Source organism: Martes martes (genome assembly GCF_963455335.1).
Source record: "Martes martes genome assembly, chromosome: X".
NCBI classification, from domain to species: domain Eukaryota; kingdom Metazoa; phylum Chordata; class Mammalia; order Carnivora; family Mustelidae; genus Martes; species Martes martes.
Genome location: NC_137897.1, coordinates 34,731,459 through 34,739,389, shown reverse-complemented (window position 1 = coordinate 34,739,389; position 7,931 = coordinate 34,731,459). Strand labels below are relative to the sequence as shown.

General features: G+C 46.5%; 1 pseudogene across 1 annotated transcript; it reads right to left on the bottom strand.

The window, feature by feature from the left end:
- Window positions 1-201: 201 nt before the first annotated feature.
- LOC308337335 (GTP-binding nuclear protein Ran-like) lies at window positions 202-705 on the bottom strand (annotated as a pseudogene). Its single transcript has one exon. The product of its transcript is annotated as a GTP-binding nuclear protein Ran-like (transcript).
- Window positions 706-7,931: the final 7,226 nt, after the last annotated feature.

Sequence of the window (7,931 nt, the reverse complement as noted above, 5' to 3'; positions counted from 1 at the left end):
GGCGTGGGCACCATGACATGGTACACCAGCCACAGAAGCATGGAGCTCTCCGGCACATGGAGAGATGGTGTTTCTGGGCATGCTGTGGGGGGCCCCTCTACCAGCCTCATACCGCACTACCAGAACTGTGTCCGTGCTCACCTCTGGTGGGGCAAGAACGACCAAGACTCTGAACTTCAAGTGAGAGTCTCCAATTAGTCTTCAAGCAAGCCAAAGGAAGAGCTTTTCAAAGTTTGTGGTTACTTTTAGCAGAAACTTCACAGTACTGAAGATTCTTCTTTCGATGGAAGATGTTGGATTTTGCTTTAACTTTCCTGTCCTTAACACCCACTTCGACGTCACCTGATGTGATGGGGACGTTTTCACACACTTGTACCAAATCTCTCTGCCAGTGAGGCACACCCTTGGAAGTAACGCTCGATGCTACATCAGACATCACGACGGCACACGGAGTTCATATATAACAGCCATCTCTTGGTCCACCAAATTTCTCCTGACCCCCTGTATTCCCTACATTGAACTTAACGGTCCTCTGCTGGTGTGGAACACAAGGCGATTGGCCTCAACCGCCAACAGTGTCCCATACGTCTCCAATTCACCAGTCAAATGACGTTTCACGAATGTCGTTTGTCCAGCATCATCGTCACCAACCAATACGAGTTTGAACTGAACTTGTGATTCTCCTTGGTCAGCTTCCAGAAGCATCCCGGTGCCCCATCTGACTGAGGGTGTTACAACCATTGTTTTTGTTTCTAGTATTAACATGATAGCGTTCTCCATCTTGTAAAACCAGGCAACAGTCTACAAGACCATCCTCACTTCTCATACCAACTGCAGAGTTCAGGGGTCCCCAAGACCACCCTCAGGTTTGATTATTTGCTAGGAAGACTCACAGAACTCACTGAAAGTTGTTATACTCACAGTTTTAGTATATTACAGCGAGAGGATACGGATTCAAATAAGTTAAGGGAAGAGATATGGGAACAGTCCAGAAAGGTCCAAGCATAGAGCTTCCAATTGTCATCTCCTGGTGACATTATGGACAGCATTAACTCCTCCCAGAAACTATGTATGACAATACATAGGAGTATCACCAACCAGGGAAGCTCACCTGAGCCTCGGTGTCCAGAGTGTTTCCTGGAGCTCAGTCACATATACATGCTTGATTCCCCACCCCCTTACCCCCGGGGACAGAGCTGAGACTGCGTGACCCAAAGCCCCAAGGTAAATCACATCATTACACTCTCTAGTGTGGTCCAAGGCCCCCTTGGAACCAAAGACACTCTTACCAGACAAGACATTCATTCCACAGGCTGAGATCACCTCCCAGGAGCTGAAGGCAAAGGCTACCCCTTTCTCTGAGCAAGGTTCATTCCTCACTCTACACTCATCGTTCTGCTTTTCCTCTCTCTCCCTTTCCCCACATCCCTTTTCCCTTCCACCTCACCTGTCCTATGCTGGGGGTTTTACAGTGTTACCATAGGGGGTTTGAAGGTCAATGAAAAGGAGGGGCATCTTAGTAGCTCCCTCCCTGGGGGTGTCCACCCCTTTGTGCCCAGGGCGCCGGGTGGCGGAGGCCAGCCACATTGCTGCCCGCTAGCTGAGCTCAGGGAGCAGGCACATGGATGTGGAAAGTGCAGTTGGTCTGGGCCTCTAGAGGGGCTCTTGATTCTCCCCACAACCCAGCCAGCTGGGGTCTGTCAGAAGCATCATGCCTACTCATTGGAGTGTGAGAGAACTGACACAAAAGGGACAGACTGGGGAGGTACCTGGGTGGCTCAGTCGGTTAAGCGTCTGCCTTCAGCTCAGGTCATGATCCCAGGGTTCTGGGATCGAGCCCCGCATTGGGCTCCCTGCTCAGCTGGGGAGCCTGCTTCCCCCTCTGCCTGCTGCTCCCCCTGCTTGTGCTCTCTCTCTCTCTGTCAAATAAATGAATAAAATCTTTTTAAAATGGGGGAGGACAGACAGAGGGACCTGAGCAAATCTGTGCTAAGTTGCCTGGGGCACTGACCACCAGTCCCAAGTCCAAGTTGAAACCTGAGCTTCAGGCAGAATAAGATCTTCCACCACCACAGCCTAGGAGACCAGGCATCTTGGAGATCACATGGACGCATGACTCTGGGAAAGATGGCCTCACCTGCATGTGCCACGGAAGTAGATGATGAAGAATTTGGAACCCTGTCCATCTTCCCATTCTAAGAGTAGGTGAAAGATTGTTTTCCAAAATGGCCACAACAATTAAAAAAAAAAAAAAGCCACAATTCCAGTTGTAGGAAGTATCTAGAATAGTTGAACTCATAGAAACAGACAGTAGACTAGAGGTGCCAGGGGCTGAGGAAGGGGGAAAGGAGCGGTCACTGAGCAGAGTTTGAGTTTGGGATGACTCAAACAACCCCTAAAGCTGGTGAGAATGTGGAGAATGTGGAGCAATAGAAACGCTCATTCATTGCTGGTGGGAATGCAAAATGGTGCAGCTACTTTGGAAAGTACTTTGACAGTTTCTTACGAAACTGAACATAGGCAGGGGGCCTGGCTGGCTCAATGGTGGAGCGTGCGACTCTCCATCCTGGGGTCGTGAGTTCAAGCTGCACATTGGGTATAGAGATTACTTTTAAACCAATGTTTTTCTTTAAGATTTTATTTATTTGACAGAGAGAGAGAGAGAGCACAAGCAGAGGGAGCAGCAGGCAAGGGAGAGGGAGAAACAGTCTCCCCGAGCAGCAGGGAGCCCGAAGCAGGGCTCGATTCCAAGACCTTAGAATCATGACCTGAGCTAAAGGCAGACACTTAACCGACTGAGCCACCCAGGTGCCCCTACTTTTAAAAAAATGTTAAGAAAAAAAAACCCACCAAAAAACCACAAAACATAGGCTTACCATATAATCGAGCAAATGTGTTCCTCGGTATTTACCCAAAGGTGTTGAAAGCTTATGTCCGCACAAAAACCTGCACGCAGATGTTTTATAGCAGTTTGTTCATAATTGCCAAAACTTGGAGGCAAGCGAGATGTTTTCCGTAGGTGAGTGGATAAACAGTGGTACATCCACAACAGTAAAACGTGATTCAGCACTAAAAAGAAATGAGCTGTCAAGCCATGTAAAGACATGGAGGAAACTTAGATGCATGTTCCTGAGTGAAAGAAGCCAATCTGAAAAGGCTATGTACTGTATACTTCCAACTATATGACATTTTGGAAAAAGCAAAACTATGGAGACAGTGAAAAGATGGTGGTTGCAGGAGGCTGGGGGAGAGGGAGGGATTAACAGGCAGAACATAGGATTTTTTTTGAAGCGGTGGAAGGAAATGGTCCTACACTAACTGTAAAAGTGCTAAATGAATAAGAGATAGCATTTTTTAAGTCTATTTTTTAAAAGTTCTGGAAACGGATGGTGGTGATGGTTGCACGATGTGAATGTATTTCATGCCACTGAACGCATACCTAAAAATGGGTAAAAGGGCAATTTTTTAAAAAGATTTTATTTTGGGGCGCCTGGGTGGCTCAGTGGGTTGGGCCTCTGCCTTCGGCTCAGGTCATGATCCCGGGGTCCTGGGATCGGCCCCGCATCGGGCTCTCTGCTCAGCCGGGAGCCTGCTTCCTCCTCTCTCTCTGCCTGCCTCTCTGCCTACTTGTGATCTCTGCCTGTCAAATGAACAAATAAAATCTTTTAAAAAAAAGATTTTATTTGTTCATTTGACAGGCAGAGATCACAAGTAGGCAGAGAGGCAGGCAGAGAGAGAGAGGAGGAAGCAGGCTCCCCGCTGAGCAGAGAGCCCGATGCGGGGCCGATCCCAGGACCCCGGGATCATGACTGAGCCGAAGGCAGAGGCTTTAACCCACTGAGCCACCCAGGTGCCCCTGTAAAAGGGCAATTTTGATGTTATGTATATATTACCACAATACGAAAAAAAAAGTTTTTTTTAAGTAAGCGCCATGCCCAATGTGGGGCTTGAACTCACAATCCCGAGATGAAGAGTTGCATGCGCTACTGACTGAGCCAGCCAGGCACCCTGCCATATAAAATATTTAAGGAAAACATATGGCCACAATTATTACCCTCCCTCTACCTGTACCCTCCTCAATGCAGAACAGCTGCTCCCATCAAGAAGTGTAGTCCTAGAACTTGGTCTTGGGACTTGCTCCGACCAATCCGAATACCAAACGTCATACACGGTCCAGATCTCTCAAGAAGCCTTGGGCGTTTTTGCTGTTTCTGTTTGCTCTCCTGCAACCCAGCCAGCTCCCTATGAACAGACCCCGGCTCTCCTGCTGGGGGATGCTGAGACCATGTGGGAGAAAGACGATCTGACCGGCTGAGGCCATCCCACACCAGTCTGCCCCAGCCACCCTGGGGTGGAGACTGTAGATGTGGGCATGAACCACAGACATCAGTGAAGCCAAGCCCAGATTGCCAGTCCACAGACTCAAGAGCTAAATCGAGAGCTGGCTCAGTCAGTGAGGCATCCGACTCTTGATTTTGGCTCAGGTCGTGATCTCAGAGTCCTGGGATCAAGCCCCCTGCGCCAGGCTCCGTGTTCAGTGAGGAGTCTGCTTAAGATTCTCGTGCTCTCTCTTTCTGCCCCTCCCCACTCGCTTGTGCACTCTATCGCTCTCTCTCTTAAAAAAAAAAAAAAAAGTTGGTGTCTTAAGGCACTAAGCTTGGTGGTGGATTGTTTTGTAGCAAAAGCTAACTGTCTCAGTGTATGGTGTTGGAGGTAAATAAGGACTTTCCTGGTGAGGAGCCAACCCTCTGGGATGTTGGTTTCCCTTCAGATGGAGTGTTTGAGGGACATGGCCTGCTAAGGGTTCTGGGAACACTTTTGGAGATAGCTGTTACCTTTGTTGATGCTGAAGAAGCCTAGACCTTCTTGTAGGTCAAGGTTCAAGCCTGTGGGTTCTTGTATTTCAGAATCCAATATGAAAGAAAGTGGGTGAGTCAGAGAGGACCCAGCTGAGAACTTCCGGCAAGATGGCGGTGGGCGTGAGGATAGGAAGGGGTGGAGGCCCAAGCTGGCCCTCCCAGGAAGCAGGCCCACCTGCTCTCCTTTGAGTCTCCAGCATACCATGCGGGCAGCCCGGCAGCAAGGCCCCTAGGCAGGCTGGTGGGCCCACTCTGCTTCCCCTGGTGGGAGGCTCAGATGGGCCAAGATTAATGCTAAATGTGGAGATTCTTACTCAGAGCTGGGTTTCACACCTTCTGGCATTCAATACTAGCCTAGTTTTTAATAAAGACAACACTATTTTGGTGCCGTAAACCTATTTTTCACCATCTGGCATACCCTTATGCCTCTTATGTTTTTCCTTCTAGTACCGCCTGACAGGAAAAAACCATCATGGGACTAGAAGCTCCCTACCAAGGAGGATATTACTGGACATTCCAGTGGACAAGGTACTTCTCTGCAGGTTACAGCTGCTTTACTCCGAGCAGCAGAATTTTAAGAAACCTCTTTCTACAAATGTCAATAGAACAAAAGAAGTTTGGCTCGTGAAATATTAGATAAAAAATAAGTTTGATTTTTTTTTCATAACAGATGATGACAATCTAAAAATACGCAGGAGGCTAACGAGGAAGGAAAAAAACCCCACTCCTTCTGTTTGAGGGGAATGGCGAAATAATGGCCCAAAGCTGTCCTCGGCAATTCCTTTGGGGGTGACATTAAAGGAATGGAAGGCACTGGGGAGACCAATGGGAACATTAGCTTTAAAAAAAAAAAAAAGGTTTTTATTTTTCAACAATCTCTACACCTAGCATGGGGCTTGAACTCACAACCCCGAAATCAAGAGTTCCATGCTCTACCGACTGAAGCCAGCCAGGCGCCCCAGGAAAATTAGCTTTGTTAGTAAAATTAGCTTAATGAGTAAAAATAGTTCTCATCGGATCTAGCTTTTAACAAACCAATGGGCATTTTATGATTCTACTTATTTTCTGGAGCAGAAGTCTGATGTCAGACTTATGTTCACCAGCACCCGTATAGCGATAAGAACTCTCCAAAGCACACAAATGTCTCTAGGGAAGGGGTCTTGTGCCTCTTTTCATTCCGTGAGCCTGTGGTTCGTCTTGGTTCTTGTGTATGTGAGATGAGTGTGCCTGTGTGTGCATGTGAGCATGCGTGCACATGCGTGGGAGGGCGGGTCCAGGTTTGTGGTTGTTTGAAGAGTTTATGATTTGGGGGAGCCCTTGAAGAGAAAAAAGAACAGAATGGATACAGAATTAGGTAGGAGAGGGATGTCATTTAGCATCAGAAAGAAAACACAATACGTAGCGTTTTTTTAAAAGATTTTATTTATTTGTTTGAGAGAGAGCGACAGATAGGGACAGAGATAGTAAGAGAGAACACAAGCAGGGATGCAGGCTCCCCACTGAGCAGGGAGCCTGATGTGGGGCCCGATTCCAGGACCCTGGGATCATGATCTGAGCAGAAGGCAGATGCTGAACCAACTGAGCCACCCAGGCACCCTACATAGCAATTTTATTTTATTTTATTTATTTATTTGACAGAGAGAGAGATCACAAGTAGGCAGAGAGGCAGGCAGAGAGACAGAGGAGGAAGCAGTCGCCCTCCTGAGCAGAGAGTCCGATGTGGAGCTCGATCCCAGGACCATGGGATCATGACCTGAGCTGAAGGCAGAGGCTTTAACCCACTGAGCCACCTGGGCACCCCCTACATAGCAATTTTTAAAAAAGTAATCTCTACACCCAACGTGGGGCTGGAACTCACGACCCTGAGATCAAGAGTCACATGCTCTACTGGCTGAGCCAGCCAGGTGCCTAACAAATAGCATTTTTTAAAATTTATTTTTATATTTTGTTTAAAGATTTTATTTACTTATTTGACAGAGATCACAAGCAGGCAGAGGCAGGCAGAGAGAGAGGGGAAAGCAGGCTCCCTGCTGAGCAGAGAGCCCAATGCGGGGGCTCAATCCCAGGACCCTGGGATCATGACCTGAGCTGACGGCAGAGGCTTTAACCCACTGAGCCACCCAGGCGCCCCAACAAATAGCATTTTAAAGCCTGGGAAACACCTCAAATGTCACATGAATCAGAAAACTGACATAAAGTTTTGTTAACTGCCTGACAACCCCCTACAAGCTTTTCTGCTATAATTTTTGGCTGCAGACTCTTTGAGCACCTTTTTGTATGACAATTTTGTGATATCATTTTCTAGCAAGAGGATAGGAAGATAACTTATTCTGTTTTTCTTCTGGCGTAGTTGATGGAAATTTGGTTTTCATTATTGGTAGTTTAGAAAATTTTGGCTTCTCAATTTGTTATTAGTAATGCTGTATACATTTGGGGGACTGCTGTCAAATATGGGGAAACCTCTATCATGTTTCTTTTATATAAAAGCTGTGCATTTTCAGGGCATAAGAAGGATTCAAGTTCAGGGACCAATATTAAATACCCTGAATTGACAATACTCATCAGCCAACTTGACCTCAGTGCCTTGTCAAGGTGTTACAAGATTTCTGTTATCTTTGTCAATGTCAGTATTTTGGTCAAATGAGCAAGAAATTTAAATATTTTCCCATTGTGTTCATATACTTCACTTCTTTTCATTAAATAGATGATTGAACAAATCAAGAACCTGTACATTACCTCTATTCAAAATGTATCCCTTCCTCCTTTGGTATGATTTGAAAAAACATTTTGTTACAGTTTATTTTCCCATGTCAGAATCGTTTCGATTGGTTACATATGGACATACCTGAAAAATAATTTCATTTTCTAGGGAGTTTGCAGTTATATTCACTGCATTATTTTTTTAAATTTTTTATTTTATTTTTCTTTCTTTTTTTAACATTTTTTTTTTTTAAGATTTTATTTATTTGGGGCACCTGGGTGGCTCAGTGGGTTAAGCCTCTGCCTTTGGCTCTGGTCATGATCTCAGGGTCCTGGGATCGAGCCCCACATTGGGCTCTCTGCTCAACAGGG